The sequence below is a fragment of the Osmia lignaria genome, chromosome 10 (assembly GCF_051020975.1).
Source record: "Osmia lignaria lignaria isolate PbOS001 chromosome 10, iyOsmLign1, whole genome shotgun sequence".
Classification (NCBI taxonomy): domain Eukaryota; kingdom Metazoa; phylum Arthropoda; class Insecta; order Hymenoptera; family Megachilidae; genus Osmia; species Osmia lignaria.
Window position 1 is genome coordinate 7,282,568 of NC_135041.1, and position 23,515 is coordinate 7,306,082.

The 23,515-nt window shown below is 46.8% G+C and overlaps 1 protein-coding gene across 2 annotated transcripts in view; it reads right to left on the reverse strand.

The window, feature by feature from the left end:
* Sox102F (transcription factor Sox102F) overlaps positions 1 to 18,166 on the reverse strand; it is a 160,000-nt gene extending 141,834 nt beyond the window's left edge. Inside the window, exon 1 of one of the 2 annotated variants that reach the window (XM_034339920.2) lies at positions 17,809 to 18,166. The gene's annotated coding sequence lies outside the window, so the exon portion shown is untranslated. Of the gene's footprint in view, positions 1 to 768; positions 2,508 to 17,808 lie in introns of those variants that run through there. The other variant, XM_034339919.2, reaches the window with a different exon arrangement.
* Between the last annotated feature and the right edge of the window lie 5,349 nt (positions 18,167 to 23,515).

Consider the following 23,515-nt stretch of genomic DNA (forward strand, 5'->3'; position numbering starts at 1 on the left):
CATCTCGGTAGCAAGCTCGTGAACGCGACGGCGCGGCGGCGGTGGCGGCGACGACGAATTTCGTGCTTCTCGGTTATCCTGGGTAACCGCGTCGAGATCCTCCGTTTCGTTCGAGAGTTTCGTTCCGTAAGCGGTGTCGCGGTTCCTAGATCGACGCGCTAACATTATAAACGTGACCGAACGAGCGAGCAATATTTTTCGCTTCTGGCGCGAGAGCGAAGCAGAAATCGGTCGGTCGCGGCGGCGCGCGGCGATCACGTGCACTCGATAACAGGTCGGCTTCGACGATGTTTGTTCTGGCTTGTCTACAACGGAGCGCCGCCGCGCCGCGAACGATTATCGAGGCTCGACAATCGAAGGATTTATCGTTCGATTCGGCTGCGCCGTGCTTGCCACGAATTCGCGATCCTGGCCTGAAGCGCACGACCCGCTCGCCGACTCTCGCGCGCCAGCCTGCCGCGAAACGAACCGGGAACTCCTTACACGTCCCGCCAGTGTTCCGCGAACGTCAGCCAATTCCTCTTCACTTATCGCGTTTGCTTTATTAGGAGATACCTTTCGACAGATACTCCCGTAGAGGCCACGTTTTTTCCGCCACTCTAAACCAGACCCCGAACAGGAGTTGCAGCTTCGATCGGAAACTGGAAAGTTTCTTGCCTAACAACGGATCGCATCTGCTCGGTTGTCCCTGCTGTTTTAGACACGCGCACGCACCTATACCTCTTTTAATGACTTTTACCGTCGCGAATACAATGTCAAACGACTCACCGTCGATCCCAACTAGTAGCTTCCACGAGAGAGGATCGTCGATCCAGCGGATCATCGATCACCACGATTATTCGTCCGCATAATCGATGTCTCCCTGGAAACTCGTGGAGGCCCGAGATGCCGGATGCCGGTGGATATTTCGCGCACAACGCGGTTACTGGTCCACGATCGACACGAGATTTCTTCGGAATACCTTCGCACTGATCACCCACCGTCACAGAAACGCGCAAGTACGCTCACCTGTGGAACCAGTCGGTTCGTATCGCGGCCAACACTAGGACGACACGTTTACAACTAATTGAGCAATCATTCGGATCGTTGTTGTTGCGTTTTAACGACCTAAGCAACGTAGGACCTCAACGTAGTACGAACAATGAACGAGGAGAGAGGAGAGATTTGTTGACGAAATAAACGGCGATAGTAACAACACAGCACTGGCCACGGAACGTAACAATGGACACCAGTTTTCACGCCGTGCACCGTTCACTTTTATTCACAGCCTGGAGGATGCCGATGACAACCGTGCTCGTGGGGACGGTTCAATCCGATCGGTCGGGCTGGCAGAAAAGGAACGATTAGAAAAGGCGGGCTAGGCAAACAAGAGCAAAGGGGTTGACGAGGGGAACAGCGTGGAAAGAGGCAGAGTAGAAAAAGAAGAGAAAGAAAAAAGTACGAGAGCAGGGATGAGCGAAGGTGAAGAAGAGAGGACAGAGATAGGGAATACCCTGGTCGTGGCAAAGGTTGCCGGACACGAGACGTCACTTATCACCAAAATTTTCTCGTTGAACTCACTGACGTTGATGCTGCGATCAACGAAACGTCACGTTTCGATCGTTCGATCGGACTGACCGATCGCGACCAGGCTGGTTACGAGGATAACGATGACGATTACCGACGACAGACGCGTACCAACGGAGCTCACGTTCCAGAACAATTAACCCCAAAGTCTAATCGATTTAATTAGGCGTCAAGCTCGGCCTCTTTCCGATCGATCCTGCCCATCTCGTCCGTCGAGTTCCGAGATTTCCTTCTCTTCTTCCCCGTCATCGGGTCCCCTCGATTCTAATCGACCCAGCCGACGTCTTCGTTCGGTGTCCAGCTAAGAGAAATCGATTACGAGTTAGAACGTTGCCTCGGATTCAAACGTTTCTCTTTCGATCGAGGATCGTTCGAATGGGAGCGCGCGACGCGCGGACGCAAACGGAGACACTGCGGATGATGGAAGCTGGCGAACAGGTGGATCGTGGTTGTTGTTCGGGCGGTAGCGAAGAAGGGCGGCGAAAAGAAGGATGCTCGGTGCGACGGGTGGCGACGGGTGGTATGGCGGTAGCGATTTCCCACGTGTTCACACGGGCGGGCCGACCCGTGCGCAGCTTGCTGTCAGAGGGCGCACCGGTGATGCCATATATCCCGTCATCCTTTGACCCTGCACAGATCGCGGAGAGAAGCGTGCAGCAGGACGATGCACCGGCTGTCGTTGGCGCGTGCACGCGCGTCCTAGCGCGATCGTTTCTCGCGCGCACGATTGTCAGACAGCGTGAGGGCGCAGGATTTTTCCTGATCGGTCGGTGGATTTCGGCGGGACCAAAGCCCGCTTCCGCGACACAGGGTGAAATGTACGCGACACAGGGCGCGGCGCGGCGGGGAAGGGCGCGATTGGCCACGGACGATGATAATGATAATGATATAACAATAGCGTGCGTTCTCCGCTGGTTCAGATCTTACACTGAAGACCAAGGTACACATACACATGTGTGTCGGCCGGGCCGGCAGGTAGAAGAAGGAGGTAGAGGCTGAGAGGTAGGAGGAGGTGGAGTGTGGCTCCGGAGGGAGGGGAGCCACGCTCTTGTGCACCGGCCACACACAATCGCCTGGCTGCGACTCATACATACCCGGCCGTACTCTCTCTCGCGCGCGGCCCACAGGTAACGTTCCTCTATACGCGGACAGAGCTCCATAGGGAAGCCTGTGTGCTGGTTCTGCTCCGATCTCGTACGTACGCGCCGCGGACGAACCGTCTCCTTCGTGCGTTCTCCTTTTTCCCTCCTCTCCTTCTATCCCGCGACTCGCTGCGTACACCACTCGATGCGTGAGCGCGCGAGTGCGCGAGTGCCTGAGTGCCTAACCGAACACGTGCGAGAGAGAGCCCCACGTGCGTGTGTGCGGTTACAGGCGAGGAGACAACGCCATACCATGGCACACACACACACACACACACACAAGCACCAGCATCGGGCCAACCTCGCCTCGTCCCGCCACGGCACCTCGCCGCACTTACATACGATACGATACGAGCGAGCCACAAGGCAGGCAGGTAGCGCACAAAACTAAAGAGACTCCGAGAAGCCGGTGAGAGAGATAGTGACGGTGGAAAAGAGAAAGGAGGCAGACGCAGCAGGGTTTGTGCAGAGGGAGAGAGGGAGAAGGAGAGAACCCTGCTAGAGACAAAACGTACACCGACAGGTGTGAGAGAGAGAAGAGGGAGCCAAGACTAACCACTAAGCGAGGTAAGAGAAGAGAGTGACCAGAGAGAAGAGACGAGAGGAGAAGAAACTGCTTGTGCCCATTGGAGGGGTGTCCGTTGCTGCTGCTCCTGGCTGCTGCTGCTGCTGTGGTTGCGGCTGCTGCTGCTGCCGCCACCGCCACCGCCGCAGCATCGTGCCGATGTTGCTGTTGCTGTTTAAGCCGCGAGTACGCACGCTTTAAGGCAGTCGCGCGAGTATTATCTCCCTCCTCCCTTCTTCTCTTCATCCGCCCATCGGCTTACCAACCTTCTAGAACTTCTGTTCTGGGGATGAAAGTGGGGTAAACTGGCGAACGGACGTATCGGCGTCACTGCGTTCATTGATCGGACCGATTCGTTGAGTTACGAGCGCCGCTGCTTGTTTCTCCACCCGACAAACTTATTATTCCGACGACCCTTTCTGAGTTATAGCAGCGGCACGATTTCGAGGATTTCACGAAGACGCGTCGGCGTCGGCATCGGGCAATTAGTCCCGACCGAAAAGCCTTCGATTCCGTCAAGCCGAGCTCTTATCGCGACGAGGGATCGACAAAAGCGGGCAAACCGAGTGTAAGAAGGATTAAGACGCGAGACGAAGGATCGGTGCATTTGGAGCACTGCAGTCGGCTGTCTCGTTTCCATCGGCCGAATTACCTGTCATCTCTTCTTATCTCGGACAATCCGTTCATCCGTTTCTCGGGCCACGGTCTCTCGCGTACCGGTATCCTCTCTCACCGGGGCTGTGATGCTCTCGTTTCATTCTTCGCCGCTTTTTGTCCTTTTGCTCGTTTCGATGGCGCGCCACCGCGCCGCGTCCGACGCGTTTCTCGTAGCTGGACGATCGCGAAATTAATTGAATCGATACCCTGTGAGACGCGTATCAAAATAAACCGTAGGTCCTTACGCCGCGCGAGATAGTACGGCCGAGATTTCGTGTAGGCTGCTGCAACAGTTTCAACGAATCAACGACAAGCGTACGTCAACAATAGCAACGGCACCGTTACATAAATCGAATTGCCTAACAGCTCGAGTCATTGCACAACTGTATTTGCGCGCCTCGATGGTACCAAAGTGATTTGTTTGCGCGCAATTTAGAACATCTGTGCGCGCGGCCTTCACCGACTGATTCGTAGCCACGCTCGTGATAATAACCTCGCAGAACGCGAAGGACGTTTTCTCGAAAAGTCCGTTACCTTCTACCATCTTCGTCTAATCGAACGAAAAAGGTAAACTGACAATGTGAAAATGAGAAAGAGAGAAAAAGAGAAACTACGCCTTTTCTATGTAACGTTAGCTTTGTCTAACGACCTGGAAGGAAAGAGAGTATAGCGTTCCATGGAAAAAATAAAAAATCGGGCCACTGGAAGGGTGTTTGATTTATCGTCTCCTCGAGTTCTGGCCTCTCAGAGTGGCGGCGGCATGATCGGTTGCGCCACGTCGCGTTCCAATTTTGACTTCCACCGGCGCATAATGAATCGGTATGCAAATCCTCGAATAAGGATCATAACTCATTCGTGCGATATCGTGTTCTCACACGCGGTCAATCGGACTGGTGGCTGGTGGCAGGACGCGACGAGACGCGACTCCGCTCTTGCTCCGTTCGCCTGTCGTCCCTGCCTGGACCAGATAAGAATACCGAAGACCGAACGGCGGCAATTACACGCGCGTACGTTCCTTGTCCCGTGTATGCGTGTCACGTATGTACGTACGTATTCGAAGCGTCGCGAGAAAAAGCAACAAAAATGAAAAGAAAAAGAAAAAACGTGCAAAAGAAACGTCGAGTCAAACTGACATGAAATATGTGATCGCGTCCGCGTAAAAGTATCGGCCCACCATCGTCCCTGTTAAACGTGTCCGCCACTCGCTCGCGAAACCCACTCGCGACCGGCTTTCCTAGCAGCGTTTCACAGTTGCGATGTCTTTTGCGTCGCAAAAGCTGAAGCCATGGGAACCGAGCGTCTCGTGATTAATGGCCTCGCGATCGAATTTCGAGGAACTATTTACCCTCTGGTCGCTGGTTAAGGAAGAAAGTTGAAAAGACGATTCTTACCGATTCGTCACCGAGGAAAGTTTAATTCTTTAAAATTCACGAAATCGAGCGCATAGAGCATAGAATTTCGAGAGGAACCGACGTTGAACACTTTTCTTCGACGCGAAACGATCGACTACGTCTCAAGACCACGGCACCGATGGTCCCGAACGATCGAGGCCACGTACACGAAGGATACATAATGAATGATTTCGTCGCGAATGCACTCGCGTGTTAACACAGATCGGTGTTTATTATTCGCGATTCGATTCGGGGGCGGATTTATCGCGTGCCTGCTGGACATTAACTGGCCAAAGTGTCAAGGGCGACTGAGCTTGTTACGGCACGGATGGTACACTTTATCAGCGATGGAACATTGACGGGAAACGGCGAGAAAGAGAGACGGGATAGGCAGATAGAAAGCGGCCCAAGAGAATGTTACAGAGGCGCAGATAGAAGGAAGGCAGAAGAGAGAAAGAGGCCGTACAACGAGCCGGTTGAGGGGGGTAAGAAGGGTTCGTTCGAAAAGCAGGGTACCCGTGTCCATTGACCGTAGGTACGCCAGTGTCGACCGCATCGATAATTCGATAAAGTGTCCTCACATTACCCTATTGATTGCTCCATTGTCCCGCGACGCTTCTCGCCGATGGCCCCAGTCCGAAGCTTTCAACCCTTGGTTCAACGCTTTGCTTCCTCTTCCTTAGTCTCACCGGCGTGGCGACTCGTTTGTGTACACGATTATAACGATATTTCCATACGTAAAAGGGATAGTTCTGTATCGATCGAGCTTGCTGCAGCTTCGTTAATCATACCGGCCACAAAGGACGAGCCTATTGAATTTCTCGGGAAGCTTCATCGAGTCGCAATGACCGTGCTCCAAACCATTCCATCTCTGTGCAACACCCTTCACTTCGAAGCATGCTTCAACTTTAAATAAACTTGGTCGATTTGCAAGAAATTAGCGATTAAATGAAAGACGTGTAGTTTAATTTTAAAAATGATGAAAAAAAGATTCGACGGAAGATGGAAGAACCGAAGGGCAAGGGTAGTCGAGAATAAATGTGTAAGAAATCGACTCGCGTGACGTTTCTCGTTAGGCCTCGCTCACGATACTGACTATCTAACGTTAGAAATTATCGTTAGAACGATCGGTTCTGTCTGTCTATCGTCCCCTATGGCACAGGCCAGAGTCAAGTATTTTTATACCTAATGGCAAGCATAGCAAATAGAAATTTCCCTTACAGAATAATAAGAAAATTCAGAACTTCATTTACGACATAAAATATTCGTGAACTGTTATCCAGTGGGATAGGAGGCTAATCTTAGTATGTATATCAGTGGCCACGCGAACGGCGAAACGAGCGGAGGAAGGATCTCTCGTGAAATCGAGGATCGATTATACCCGAGGAGGGTCTGGAAAGAAAGCTGGCACACACAGGAAGGCGGCCGAGAGGCCAGGCGAACAGAGAGATCCGGACCTGTGCTGCATGCCTGAATCCTAATTGAATCGTCAGGATGCTCGACTACCGGCCCTCCTCTGGCCTGCTGACATCAAGAATGTGACAGACAGTCAGGCATCGTGCCCTTTTCACGATCCCATCGCGTCGAACCTACGGCGACCTGCCTTACGGATCCGGACGTATTGCCTCTTCTTCCATCCAGCTCGTTTACGCATAATTTGCCCCACCGTGATTCGGCTTTACGACGCGCCAACCCCTACACTTCGGTTACGCGCGAATCAGACCTGTGGTCTGCCACTCGAACGATCGAATGCCTTCTCCCTTTGTCTTTATTAACAGGTTTACTAATGGGAGTCATCAGTGGCCAGCATCACGAGTTCAATTAAACTGGATAATTAAGAGAAAAATATTAAAGTGAATGTTAGCACCTTGGTTTTGTTAACTTATTCATGTGTACAGAATAAAAAGACTAAAATTTTGTATCAGAGATCTTTTTCTCACCCCCACCCTCTGTCAATATTTTAGATTCAAATTTTTAAATTGACTTCCTCAGCTTGAATTGTTGATCAATTTTTTGGTTCGTCATGAAATGTTAATGGCAAAAAGAGGACAGAGAATTCGTTTCTGTTTTCTAGAGAATCTTCTGACATTGGACTTGAGGCTAAGCTTATCGTCGTGGTGTTTGTACCTGTTCTTGTGGGCGGAGCACAGCGTGCCATTCTATTTCAGCTCGGCTTTCATTCATAACTTGGGTTTTTAATAGCTTGCCGTGGCACAACGCGCAGCGCCTCTGGCGACATCCGAGGATAGCCCCGATTTCTTCGTCCCGTCGACATCCATTCCAACGATACGCTCTTCCAGAACCTTTCTCTTCACTTTTCACTTTGACAGTCGACGATCTAAATCCTTATCCACGTCCCGAGCTTTTAATCAGAATTTTACTCAGAAAATTTCTATTGTTACGCTTGATATATTAAAATGAATATGTGAGATATGTGAGTGATTTATTATGGCGGTTTCAACATGGTCAAATTACTGATTGTTATAAATTTAAACGAGTAATAAAATTTGAAATAAATACAGATGCTAAATTCTGACCAATAATTGCTTATCGACATAAAAATATGAAATCGTATTTTATTTTTATGTGAATCTCAATTGAACCAGGTGCATTATAAAAAGTGCAAGTCCATTACCCGCCATCTCATTAATGTCGATGATTACCATCTTAAATATTCACAAAGATGGTATCACTATCTACAGAATCTATCTTATTACTCTATAATTACCCGCCAGAATTAAACAAATCTACGCGTTTAAAATCTTGAAATAAATTATTGTTTATCGCTGCATTTACATACACCTTCGAATCACTTGAATTCGATTTAATTTAATTAAATAATCATGAACGGAAAAATCTTTTTTCTATAAAAATGTTCAACACCTGTGCCAGATGACGAAATTATTCAAGTACGTTTAAGATGAAATATAACTAACGAGTTGCTTCATCCCTTTTATTAAAGATGAAGAAAAATGCAATTGCTATACACTCCGATAATACTTACAAGACTTTTCAACGAATACGAATGGAATATGAGGAAGGTGTTAATGAAGAAATCAGATAGACGAAAGGCCGTGTAAGGGAAAACAAGCTGGTTCGCCGAGATCGCGAGCAATTTCATTCGCAAGAAACCCGGAATTACGCAACCAAGCATGGTCCGTCGGCAATGATATATTACAGATGCGATACGAAGATTAGATGTCTGTGTTCAGATATTATATTATAGCCGCGGAATGCGTTTCCTGTTTGACAAAAGAGAAACGGCGCTAATCTTTCACGGGTAGCGTTTGCGCGAATAACCGAACGACAACGTGAGAGATCGACGTGTTTCCGGTCCGAAGAACCGGAAGAGCAGTTGTGTTATCATTGAAAATGTGCACATCTGCCTGGCATAACACGTAACGCGATCCATAGGAATTCTGTTTGACATCGGAGAACAGGGCGGATCTCGTTCGAATCGAGATCGTTATCTCTCATTTTTATAAGGCAAACTGTTAATTCGTTCCGTGCGTTAATGTTCGAGCGAGACCGGCTTCCTTCCAGCAACAGACACCGCGAAAGAAACGCGGCCGTGCAATTAATCTGACAGTGCACAGACGCATTTCGCGTTCGCTACGTTTCCGGTTCTCAAACTTCTACGGAACGTTGCGAAACCCGATCGAGCGTGCAACGACGTCCCTTTCGTGTTACATCGCGCGATTGTTGCTATGACTTTTATTGCCTTTTATCGTGAGCATCGACAAGGAATTCGCACGATCGAGCATCGATATCTTCGAACACGACAAACTTAAACGTACTTGTTAGTGTACATTCATATATTTAAATAAGCGGTAAACGCACAGTGGCAACTGCCATGTGTTGGAAGACTGATTCGAATTCTTAATTAATAGCAGTACGATCGGTTAATTATTCTTTCAGTTTCATACTATTTCTGCAGATATTACTTTTCTAGTAAAATTCCGACCCGTAGCAAGTTTTACAAAATGAAAGAAAAGTGTCCAAATATCGGACGTCCACGAATCATCGTCGAAGGAGAAAGGCCATGCAGCCCTACTGGGCGAACGCCATTTTTGTCGCAGGTGCGGACGAATGTTCAGCAACAAATCATTCCGGTGGTTGGCCGGCGCGACTCGCCGCGGCTCGACGCGCGAGCGTGTCTTCGTAAGCCGATTAATCCTATCGAGCGTATCTCTCCAAAGGGCTCTGTTGGCGCGCGAGCGTTCACGATGGAAGGCCGTGACACGCATATAGGTAGAAACGCGCGAGGTCCTTTGGCCGCGATCATCTCCTCGACGAGAAGACGAAGAATAGAGCGGGACGAGGGGAGAATATTCGAACAAAGAATTGAAGAGGAATAAGGAGAGAAGGTACATGCAACGAAGTTAAGGAGGAGAGGACGGGCGGGCTGAGAGGCGAGGGCGACGCCACGAGGCTTATAAATAGACACGCGGATAATCACTCAGGATTTATGGTAACCACGGATTATCAAGTTGTACAAGGGGGTATATTTCATATTCGCGACGTTACCTTATTTCAATGGGGGAATACCTGTTCCTCGCGTTACAAACTGCATGAACGCGCATACACGAGACGACACGTGTGTTGCCTCCGCGTCGTCGTTCACCTGTGTACGTGTATACGGGGTGTTCACGCTAACGCAACCCGCTATTTTCCAATCATTTGCAACAATGTTAATTGAAATTCAGGTTGGTTGTAGCAATCGCCATAAAATCGAAGGTACCTCGAGTACAGTGACCGAACGTCGATCGGGATTAAAATTAAATACTCGAGATTTAAAATAAAACACTTTCGTGCATTGGAAAAATAATATCTACAGAAATAACACAAAACTTAAAAGAGGAGTACGGGAAAAGCTAAATTTAAACTCTCAACTATGTATTGTCTCGACAATGATTCTGCTTCGTTATTCTAGAGTTAAAAAATCTTGGAGTTATTAGAAAAAAGGAGTATTTTTGAAATATTATATTATAATAAAGAAACTCTGATTAATAATTTTTGTCATCACATTGTTGCAAATGAATAAAAAATCGTACGAAGCGTTAACTTGAACACCCTGTATAGTATACCTATAGGTTGGAGCACCAAGACGCCACGGAACTGGCTCGAAGAGGCGTCCAGGTGCTTTCCCTCCCTCTTTCTTCCTCCTGCCAACTCTACCTGTTTCTGTTTCGATCTGACCGGGGCTGGTCTTCTCTCAAAATCATTCCCACGTTCAGCGGCTACAAAAGTGGCCGGCCACTTTTCCGAGAGACCGATCCCCTGACCGATCACCGACGACATCGTACACCGTCTCGATATCCGTTCCCGAGATTAGGGGCAGCGCTGTTAACGGGCGAAACGGCGTCGTTGGCGTCGCCCGTCACAACTGGAATTTCGAAACCACTCGACCGAGAGGATGAAATTGCAGGCGAGATACTGGGCTGAGACCTCTTTCGAACGTGGCAAGCAGGCAGAAATTGCTACCAGAAGAGCGACGCGCCTTCTTATATGCCGCGAGAACACGGAATGCGTTTTTAAAACCTGCCAGCGCTCGAGCTTCATATTCGCATGATTTTAACGCACGATCGATTCAATTGGTCGTTTGTTGGAATTGGAATAGTCTATGGGCAGCTAGGCGCGAAAGCGGCAAACGTGGTCGTTAATAAACATAAAGTAGCCGGTGTTATGTAGTCGGGTGTGCATCGCGAAGGAATATTCGAGATTCCAATTTTTCGACAAATAGGAGAGTAAACGTATCATTAATACTGCAATAAGAGATTTTATTGCCTCCGCAGTTTCCCTAAATGATCAATCCTGGGAATCAAACAAAACGTTGAATCGATCGAAACGTGTAAAAGCTCCATCTAGCCTAACAGTATCCGATTCTTGAATGCAATTTTTACGACGCGACGTGAGAAATGCCTGTAAGCGCAACCTCTTGCCTCGCTACGCTTATCGATCTCCCAGCATCTCGCGTACTCGGTTCGATTCATCGCGATCGTTCGAAGAGGAAAATGGAAAATGATTCTCTGCCGAAGCGTTTATCGATTTCGAACAAAGGCGCGCCGCGAGTGCCGATAAGCTCGCGAAGATCTGTCCACGGCGATTGCAGCAGCGATTCATTCGTTCGCGGCAATTACGAAGGAGCTGGAAGGAACGCACACGAGGCTTTAAACGCGAGTCAACTCGGTTGGTTCGCCGACAGAGGCATCGCGTGTACCGCAGATAATATCGCCAGGATGCAACAATAGAGCCGAGTCTCCTTCTCCCCCTCTTTCTACGTGTATCCACCCTCATCCCCTGCCTCTACTCGAAATATTCCCACAGAGCAACCTTACATGCCGGATTAACGCACCCACTGGGCTTCCCATTGTCAACGCACTCACACACCACTCACCGATCGTCCTACAATGGCCCAATATTCCTCAATCTAAAACGGACCGGCGCGTCTTTCTATGCAATTGTTAACGGGCAGCTTCTATTATGCAGCCCTAACGCAGACCCTCGGATCAGGTTGCTTCGATTTCCACTATCAGCTCGGACCTGACCACCAGATGTTTATGTACGTCCTTCCTTTACGGAACTGCAGTGACACACTAGGATATTTACGATTTCAGTTGGTCATGGACCTTCCCCCTTAGGAGGATGCTCCTGTTTTTCTCTAATAGGTTGTGTAATTGAACAGCTGGAGGGTATTAGCAAACAGAAATGATACCGTTCCTTCACCTTATCCCCGAATCTCGTTTACAATTACTCGTTCGCAGAGTGACGTTGGCGTAAGAGCTACCGCCCAGTTAGCCAAAGGTAGTCACGAAAAGAAAACACGTTGGTTGCGAGCCACCGACCGACACACGCGAGTGGTAATTGAAGAAGATGCGCCCCTATCCCAAGCATTCATCTGACAAATCCATTCATCCGTTCACCTCAACCGCATCGGCCTTGAACGGATCCAACGGCGTATACGGGCGAACGAGAAGTAACCATCGCATTCCAGCGGCAATGAAAGCGCACACGATTCGAACCGCGTCGACGAGGAAGAACGAAGAAACGGTACCTAAGGGTCCATCGGTGTCCTCTGGCCGACCCAACGAAAGAAAAAATACTTTCGCTTTGATCAACGCCAAGATGGAGAGGATAATTCTAACGAACTACCAGAAGAATTCTCGATGCTCCGACGCTGTATAATCGGGCTATTAATCCTTTAGCGTCAGGCTAGCATTTTGTTAGTATGTAAAATTAGAAATTTAATCATTCTACGAGTCAATATCGAATTCGTTGCTCCTAGAAATTCATCCTGGAACGTTGCATCCTGTATTGAACGTTCATTAGCTCGTTAATGGGTTACTTCAGCAACGAGTCGGCTGTTTCTCTTTTTCTCGAAAAGAACGTACGTTAGATTACACGCATTCCGAATGCCGATACATACTTTGCCTTCGAAGAAGCTGCATTCGTGAAAACCATTCAGCATAACATTCTTCCGTTCATGCGGCTCCGATGCTCGTTTATCGTAATTCGAGCGGGACGGTCGGCTATAGAGATTCCCCGCAGAATTCGTGACAGTTAAAACGCGCCAGATACACAATGTCACTCATGGGCGAAATCCGGTCGGTGGAAAATACGGATCTACGCGCCTGTTAACATTCCTCTCGCGGAACGGGTTGCTCTTAGCGATTCCAACCTCTCCCGATCCTTCTAATTAGCCCTGGATTTATAATACCGCGAATCCGTAGCTCGATTGATCATTTTAGTAGTTGTTCGCTATCGCCAGGCGGCCTTTTCCTTTATTATTACCGGTTCGTTGATACCAGACAGGCGCGTAACGAGGGAATGAAAAGCTCTGGGATCTGGATGTGGCGCGATAAACTTAACGAAACATCGGGATCGTTGATCGAATGCGTCGATAAAACGTCGTTCGCCTCGCATAAATACCCTATGATTCTCCTTATTAATTTTTCGCCCTCGTAATTCCTTCCTTCCAGCGACCGCGGGATTTAGCTTTTCCTCGTAATTATATCAGCGACGATTTAAATTCTAATGCCTGAGCACGGTAAGTCCGTGGCGGTTAATGATCTCTCGTCACCAGCTGAAGAGAGGGCAACAGAGAGAGAAATTAACGCTAAAAAGTGCCCCGGGGCAGATCAAAGCGAAACGCGGTTAACCTCGTCGTCGGGTGTTGTCGAACGTGAAACGACCCAGACCCGCGATATTCCGTCGTTATAAAATATGCGACGTCTCCGTTGGGAGGACATCCAGCAACCGGTGATACGCAACGACGAACTTTTCGTATGTGCCAAGAAATTGTTGCGAGAAATTGCGTGGAAAACAAGCTCGTTACAGGTATTACGTATCGGAGAGAAAGAGCTGCTTCTCGCGGGAACATTTCGTTTCGGTGTTTACGCAACCGCCTGTTCAATCGTAGTCAATCGGTAATTCTTCCCGCGGAAAAAGCAAATAAAAGGCGGAGCTCTCTGGTAACGGCGGAGAAAAACTAACTCCCCGGATCGAAACTGTTCATTATCCTTCGTCTTTGAGAGATACGCGGCGCATTTGCGACTTCGTCGATGCGTAACACGATCGTACGTTTTGAATCGTTATTACGTAACGATCAAACGCGAGTAATAAGCCGTTGTCGCATAAACGAGCTCAGCTAACGACTCGCTGTCGGTTAACGACCAATCGTTGGATTCCGTCTGCCGTAAGATCTTTAACGTCTTATCGATCGTATCGATGTGTTCGTTTTACACACAGATCGATGCGACTGATTCTTTTTACCTTCTTCAGAAATGAATTCGGTGAGACTGCTCTGGTGATTGACACGATTAATACAATATTAATTGAATAATTAAGGGAACCAAATTTTTTAATGTATAGTAATGCCGGTATATATTACTCGTGCATAATATCGAGCGGAAAGTTAAATTAAATTAAAAGGATAAAGCGACCGTGTTCTGAATAATTTGGAGACACCAGCGTCATTCGAGATAGCCAGTTGCGCGAGTGCATACGTAATTAGCGAGTCGAAGTAACGAAGGATTCCCGAAAGAAGGAGAAAAGAGCGAGAAGAGTGAGGATGAAAGGAAAGGAGGAAGACAAACGGTGGAGTTCGAGGTGGCAGTTTTCCAGCACACTGGAATAGCACCGGTGCAGCTTGAAAGAGATACGTTACGCACACACGTTTCTGGTACGAGGGGTGCGTGGTGGACAATGCCAGGCTATGCTACGACGACGTGCGTACGAGGTGACTGCCTGTGTTCGGTGTTTCGCGAACAAATGGGAGAGCATCGTGCCGGCACCCCGACTCGGTGGCGAGGAGACACGGGAGAAAAAGGGGTACAACGCAGAAGAAGAAGAAGAAGAAGAAGAAGAAGACGAAGAAGAAGAGGTTGGAAGCATTGTTCCGTACCCCTCGCTCCGTTTCGCCGCGGACCGCTCGTTTTTCGTCCCACCACATTTCATACCGATGCACCATGCGGTACCTTCGCTCTCTACCTTCCTAAAGCCACCTCAAAAGCACCGGCCCGTGCTCAGGTGTGCTCCATTGTTAAACGCCCCACATATCGCGTACACGCTCCGCGCTTACCCTCTTTATTATGTGTTTGCCCATTATAACGAGAGGGAGAAAGAACCGCGGGCCGGCAAGGGGAGCAAGAAAGAGGGTTCTACAAATGTAGAGGAACAGAATAAAGAAGACACGCAGGGGTAGAGGGAAATGAACGAGAGACGCAGAGCTACTGGTTGAGGGATCAAGTGGTATTGTCTGCCCCAGAAGATTCCCTCGCTTTTTGTAAGATCCTGCGAATAGGAGGGTGGGCTACGGTAGGAGACATATCGAATGGATTTACTTAATGTTGCGTAGATTCGGAAATTTAACTTTCAAGAGTCATATGTATCCATGTATCAAATGATTGCAAATAAAATGTCTCGAGTTGTTTAAAATTACGGTACGGTTCATTTTGTGTGGAACAACCTCTGTTTCTATTTTCCCAAAGATCTCTCCCCAGGACATTCCAAGATTTAACTTGGAGGAAAGCACATAGAAGGTAATAAGTACAGACTTTTGCTCGTTTACATTATGTTCACCGACTCACGACGCGTTGTTTTGTTGCTCGTCCTGCGGAAGTATGTATTTTGCTAGACGATCGCGAGAGAGGTATGGCTCTTTATTCCCTTTGGTGCGCACCAAGAATTTTTCAAACGAGCTACGCGATTTCCTTCGGTTTCTAACACCCGAGGTGTATCTTACGTATGTACAGAACGGACTAGGAAAGGATTCAGCTGGAAGAGGGCTCGCCACGAGAGGCATAGCCAAAGGGATTTACGCGGTACTCCGAGGCGACCTTTGGGGTCGACCTATTGAAAAATTAGTAAATTATTTAAGACTCTGCCGGCCACGTCGGTGCTTGTTCGCGGTTGATTTATTTCGACTATCGTGATACATGGGTCGGCTATCCAATATTGTAATACGTTTTGCATACGTACGCGCGTATCATTGTCGACGTTCGTGGCCTAGCGATTGAAACACTACCCGGGCTATATCTCAACAGGTTCGCCGGGCGTTATGAGTGCCTGCTCTACAGGGCATTATGTTCCTCTGGATGGAACGAGCCAGAGGGGGGAAAAGAAGATACCGGTCGCAGTTGTCGGATCAGAATCCTATATTATCGCGCTCTAGAAGCTCCGGGGCAGGTGTATCGGTGACCCTTGTCTTAGCACGTATTCCACACGCATTTTACACCCTTACCCCGACGGGATAAGACAAAGCGAAATATACCTTGCCTCGTTTTGCGGCCGTTCGTCTTCGCTACGTGCTGCGGCGACCGCGCGAAACATTGTACGATCATTTTACCCTTCTTCTCGTTTGATCCTGTATAGATGTCGAATTGCTTTCACATTCTACTTATGCAATAAGGATCTGCTTTTTTAATAAATAAGAAAATATCGTTCATCTAATACCATCAACATTTGTCAGCCATTTTACTCCAGAATGTTAACAGTAAACTGGTTTGCCCTAGTTATTTCAACTATTGTTTGTATGTAGGTAGATCGCGGGTACTAACACGTTAAATAGCTCAAAACATTTAACAGATATTAACATAAATTTTGGATATACATATAATGAAAAATAGTATTTGAAATATATATATTAATGTCCTGACAGTAATAAGTTTCTCGTACCCTAAAGTAACTTTCTCTTACTGATTTAAAATTGTAATATCAATAGGTACTTTCTTTGCAATTATGTGTTTGTTCTTTTTTGTAATCTTTAATTTGATCTTTTTTGAAGTTTCCCCGGTCTCCATTTTTTATTAATAGCTTGGATATTACTTGTCATAGAGCGAAACTGTTATGACTTAATAATGTTAGATAACTATATAACATTTTGGTATAAGAAGGTTTGTTGTAAGTGTAATAGCTTTTGTGTAATAATGTTTCAAAATCAAAGTGTTACCACTCTCTTAGTTCTACCTTATGTACTTAACCTTTGCACGACAAGAGCTTTTTTTTACACTATACCTAGCATCATTTTTCACATTACCATTCGTAATAATTAGCAACGGACATGCTAAACCATCACGCATCAACCTATTCTATATTCCAATCGCGGAACTTGTCAGGTTCGGAAATGGCAATTTTCTCGTTAAATACACCTCGCTTAGTTAAGGGTTACACGCTAAACTTTCACGCCTATTAAGAGGCGCGCACAGCTAGCTCGAGGTTCAAGCTATAAGTTGTATCAACGTCTCGGACATTCAATCCTGGCGTGGATTGCGCGAGCCTGGCCGGTAATGAAACATTTAACGCGCGTTCCCTTATCTCCGCATCTGGTAATATACTATGTGTAGAACGTACGGTGAGGCGCGATAATTCGAACGCGCGTTTCCCGCGTTCCCCTCTACGGCTGTACCCGCGGAGCGTTCCCGTTACGTAATGGCGAGCACCGAAACGAGCAACGTTGCTACTGAAAAGCAACTCGCAGCTCGCCGCTCTAACTCGTTAATCACACGCAGAACGCTAGCAGTTTTGAAAGCGTTCGTACACGTTCGGAGCGTACAAGACAGTGTACACCGGGCTCGACAAGGTTTCACGTCGAAACAGCGTCGATTCTCTAATTCGTAGCTCACTTCAAGTCGATTTATCGACAGATCGAGATATCCTATCGGCGCGGCGTGGACGATGCAACGCGAAAACGTTACCCCCTCTGGTGGTAAAACGTGTTGTCTCTGAATGGCAACGTTCTGCGATTCGCCTTGACTTTTGTTCGAGACGCTTGAATTATGTTAAAGTCGAACCGAGAAAGCGGTATCTCGTTTCGAGACAATCGCTGCATTCTATCGTCGTCTACGTGTCAAACCGTCAATAACGACACGTTTATTTCTTTAGCATCGATTTCTTTGTTAGTCACGCGTGTGTCTCGAATCGACCCATAATCTGATGAAACGTCGAAAATGATCGTATACTTTAAGAGAAAGAGATTGTGAGAACTTACTCATGCTGATGGTCGCAGAATCACAACGTTCGTTGGCCTGAAAATCTCTTCTCCACGCTCGTTTGTAAACATCGTGTTACCTCCAGTCTCGTCGTTTCTGGCAGCGCATGCGCGTGACAATGCTCGTACATCGCGTTGCTGCTTCGAAGAACGACAAACACTCGCGAACGCCGTCAAACACGCCAATTTGTGTACCGATTATCGAGTGTATAACCACCATAACATCGCGGTAAAGTTAACATTTATTTGTTATGATTCGGAACGATTGAAACCGTCAACGCACGTTATTTCGCGTGTCACAAATAGAGTTTAACGGAGGACGCACCATTTTCCACCGCCACTGCGCGGCAACTGCGCGAATACAGCTGCGTCTGCGCACGATGCATGCTCATTGCCCCAGCGGCAAAATTTGAAATTATAGCGCTAGGTGCACGCGCATTATCGTATTACTTAGATTATCAAAATTGCTACTCCTTGCTATTTCAGCAGTACCATTATAATGAACGTGTTCCACTGTCGCATTATTTATAAATTATCTTAACGTATGTATGCGCGCCAGTAATTTTGTGCTCTACATTTTAAAACAGTAGCCTTGTGAATGGATCAGAATATATAATGTGTTGTAGTTGTTTAGTTTTGAAACTTTATCTTATTAACTTGCAAGGTATTGTCCTGCTGATATTTTAGACACATTTTATATTATTATATATTATATTATAATATATACAGCCATGCGATAAAACAACATCGTTTGCATAAATGGTTATTGTACATTCATATGTATTTATAATTGAATATCCACTTGAAACATCGTTTCTAATGCTCCAAATCATTTCAATCGATCGTTTCATACTATACGCGTTGTTAGTCTATTCACGTATGTATTAATGTCCATCGAAGGCACGATGATTCGTTCCTGGCGCAGGACGATTAGTAATTCAGATCAGCGCGAAGTAAGACATTACGCGAACGGAGTAATTACGGTGTCGGTACGAGTTCTGAAGAGTTCCGTAGATTTTTCCACGGCGACGTGTCCGTTTAAGACGGCCGTTAATTAATGGATCGACGTATCGGCTGGTGCATAGGGTTAAATTTAGCGAGGATTCAGCATAACGCGCGGTTAATTAGCCGAATGGAATCTAAGGCATCCGATTAAGGGGAGTTCGGAATAGGGAACAGAGGATACGGTCAGAGGGAACTCTCGCGCGTGTAGATTCGCGTCCTTGTGTAGCCAAATAGGTAGTGGCGACATCTACTTGGCGCCGGTCCTCTCGTTCTGCAAGAGTACCATCTCGACACACACTCTATACCTTGTCGAAGAAGGAAAGGGCAGAGAACACGGAGACCACGGCGACGACGACGACGACGCGACGCGGAGTACGAGGACGAGGCGGACCGACAACGACAACGACGCGTTGCTGCAGCTTCCTCTGGTTTGAAGTTGCAGCTCTCACAGTCGGGAACACACGGCAACCGATCGGTTGGAGAAAAAGAAAAATCCCTTCGCAAAACCAGCGGCGTAATATACGATCCTAGGGTCCCGACCGAGAGCGTCCAACGTTTATCTCTTTCCGATACGGAAGTCTGCCGGAGGAATTAATTGCCTGCCGTGGCACCTTACCACGGCTCCGGCGTCCCGATGCAATATCTGTTCTCCTCCGAGCCATTAGCCGGGCGCATACTTTACATTAGAAAGCACGTAAGAACCGTGGGCACAACGAGGAGACCTGTTCTCTCGCGAAACCTTGTTTTGCGGAATTCTCGCTTCTAGCATTCGCACAAGGAACGAAGGGAAGGAAAAATTCGCCGACGAAAAGTTATCGGCGTGCCGTGGATCGTTAGCGGAACCGCGTTCGGGTGTCACTGCTGACCCAGACCCGAGCACGATTTCTTAGTCACCTAGACATTTTACGATCGTGCACAGTCGACCGGTCGCGTTTCGTCTCCCTGTAGCTGGTTGCGTTTCAAGATCGACCAACGATATTTCGATCGGTGCAGTAACTTTAACACTAGAACAATCGGCGTTCGTCGAGCACTTACTTTTCAATTGAAAATAAATAAAAAAAAAGATCAAAGATAAACTAACATATAAAATTATCTTTTATCTCGACAAAAATCAACGTGCATTACAACGAAAACATGTAAATGATTTCTATAATTTAAAATAAGGAATCTAACATCCGTCATTATTTTTTGGTATACATAAATTGTCGTAACTTATTACACCTCGGTACTTTTTTATGATAAGAATATATAACACTGTAAACTGTTATCTTCGACATGAAAAATGGCACTAACGTTTGATATGACCCAGTGTACATACATACACGCGAAGAGTGAAAATATTGAAGATTATGGTAAGTCGATTAATTTTGAACCGAATCGCGTGAAACGTAGACGATAATGGTGACACGTGGCAAGATACCAGACGGAGCGGATCAAGCGTTAATTTCTATCGCGAAGGAAGCGGAGCCCGGCCGTTATTAACCCGTAGAGGCTGGCCGGGGCTACGAAGCGTGAGAATTTGTCTCGCGGTGACTGGATCGGAGATCGTTCAGGATCAACGACGCCGTTTCAGCATCCATTCTCTCCGCGTTTCCTTCTTCGTGTCGGTCGTTGCGATAGGATAATGCTGGCTGCGCCCGGGTGACGAGACAATCGGCAAAAGAATAGCACGTTCGAACCGCGGGAGAGTCGAACTTTCACTTCGATCCGCGGCGCTTCGATTCGAAAGAAACGACGAACCGCATCGAGGAAGAAATCTACGAGAGACAGGAGACGAGTCGAGATAACCTCCGCGGCCCAATCCGAATGCGTTTCGTTATTGCTGGATTATTTACCTTCACTTTTCCGTCGGTGATTTCCGTAGAAAGGAAAGCTTTCGTAGAATTGTCTATTGCTGTACGCTACGCTATTTAAAATAATCGGAGAGAACGGAACGGAGGACAAATCGTTTATCCGTCACGTAATAGAGATAGAAATAAGAATAAATAATATTTATACAATTATAAAATAATAGGAGAATAAAAAGCTTAGAAAAAGAAACGAGCGACAGCTTGACAATTTCGCTTAATGACAGAAGGTACAAATGGAAAAAAAAATGAGAATTTCCATTGCATTGCGTCGCGTATGACCGGTAGAGACCTCCTTTTCTCTCGCACGAATTGGTACATTTTCCGACAGACAGGAAAACGCACGAAGCACGCAATCGAAATGATTTATACAGTCGGCGATGACAAGACTTCCAGCTAGTTAACGTTCGCTTGCGTAACCGGCAAATTATACGGTACAGGTAACGATCTCTTTGCAGTCTGCTTAAAGACGTTTCACTCGGCTCGTTGTCGCTCGACATGCAACTCGAACGTTGTCTCGTTCACTATATAATAATACTATTTTATGCGACAAATAACTTTAATGCTTTACCGACATTTCGAACGATCCTTGATTTCTCCTGAGTGTTGCGAGAAAGAGAGAGGAAGTATCGGTAACGATACCGCGTTGCAGTCATTATTCGTGAAAGAATATCGATAAAGCGATACATTTTCAAGATTACGGATAAATTTCTTCCACTGTATAAAATGCCACGATAATTTCAAACACTTAACGTCTTAATTCCACTGATATTCAGGGAAAGATCGTACAAGTGTGACCGTTTCGTGAAAAATCTTGTGGCTGTTTATGAAAGCACTTTAACTCGTAATATGTTGCACGTTGCTAATCGTTCTTGCGAAAGGATATCGGTTCCTGCGTTAGTGGAATTGATTAAGGACAACGATATTATCACTTGTTGATACGCAATCTACCTCTTAAGAAGAATCTAATTCATCAAACGAAATGGTAACTGCAATTTGTGTCAAGATCTCATTAACACAATCGTTATCAGTGTTATTGATATGTCACATGATTAATTTCTCATATGAAATTATTGTCACGCTCAGGAGAAAGTTTCTGAATTTAGAATAGCTGAATTTTTTTTAATATAGCCTGATAACGAAGCAGTTTTCAAATCTATGTCAAGTTAAAGTGGTACTCTTTCCTCCCCTATGCGACGATCATAGTTTTTCGCAAGGTATTTGATTATTCAAATCGAACGTTCCGATCGAACGGACTCCCATTAGCTTGTAAATCAATTCAATTTTCCTTTTGAAAACGATCAGTGGAACAGCTATTACGAATCGACTCTCGTTCCGTAGCTTTTTAGCATTTCATAACAGCGAAAAGAACCGTTTGACCGTTAGATTAAATTGTACATTGAACGTAAAGTAGCGCGTACAGCCGGCGGCGAAAATTTCGCGTGCTCGTGAATCGATCTATCGGAAGGGTTGAATAGCCATTGGATAGATTCGAATTTCGCTTCTGTTGCTCGGTTCTTCAATTTATGAAAGCCTAATCCCGACATACTTTTACTAACAAACACTGAATCAGACGTATAGAAACATTGTAAAAACTGTGTGTAAACGAAAAAATGTCAGTGAACATTTTCGTTTTTCGTTGGCGATTGTTTTAATAGAAAGAAAGAAACAATCATGGGCGCATTTTCGAGCAAGCATTTTGTCCTTCTTGTTTCTTGAAATACCGTTCCATTCGAGTGTCAGCAGTCAGTAGGAAGTATCCATCGTTTGATACATTTACGTCGGCCAAAGTTAGACTTTAATTTATGATGTCGAGGTAAGCTGGTCGCGTGTCGAGTCGACGATCAAACGGCCCAGCTAGAGCGCGTTAATTGTGAATTGGCCACAGGTAAGGGAACCGAGTAGAATCGGCTGGTGAACTGTCCACATCCGAAGGGAATACTAATTTTATCGCGGTATCGAAGTGGCTACCGACTATTAATAAATCATAACTAATACGCTACACGTCGCGAAACTCGGCAACTCGCTCGTCACGCCAAGAATAAAGACGTTAGGGGCCGGGATCCTCGAGTCGCTTTTAATAGCGATCTCATTCTTCTTCCGTTGATATTACTTGCGTAACGCTCGCGTCCAGGATATTAAGCCGGTTGGACGACGCGATTTTATCAGAGCATTGTTACGATACTTTTTAACCGATGCGGTGACATCCGCTGGCGGACTTTCAAGCATCGGGCCTGCACTTTATCCGCTTGCGACGGGGAAAGCGCAATTTTGCAGGGGTGGCGATAAATCAAGGAGGTGGAAGGCGCGAAACGGACAAAGAGGTGAAGAAAAGTGGCTAGACCGGGGAGAAATAAAAATCAAACACGATCCTTACCGTTCCCCGTGCACGTCGAAGCGGCACGGATCGGAAGTCAAGTGTGTTCAATCGTTAATCATGCGGCCAGGCAAAAAGAAACTCCATTGGAAATCACGCTGTTTGATTGTGTGCACGTTACTCGGCTCTGCCACAGCCATCTCTTTCCCCTTATATTGTATCGACGTATTGTTGACTCACATACATTTTCAGTTCTGGCAACCTATAAATCTTCGCCGTTTCCTCTTACAAGCCATTACCGAACGAGAACTCGGATACTTGTGCCGGATCGTAAGACGACGACGACGACGGCGACAACGACCAGGACGAGGACGAGGACGAGGACGAGGACGAGGACGAGGACGGAAAGTAAGAAGCCATTGAGTGGCACGAACGTGGTTGGAATTAATTTCATCTGTTGCCGTGCTGTTAGCACTCACGCAACCACGTCGAATGAATGGTTCTGCACCTGCTTAGAAAAGAGTCATTACGCTCGGCG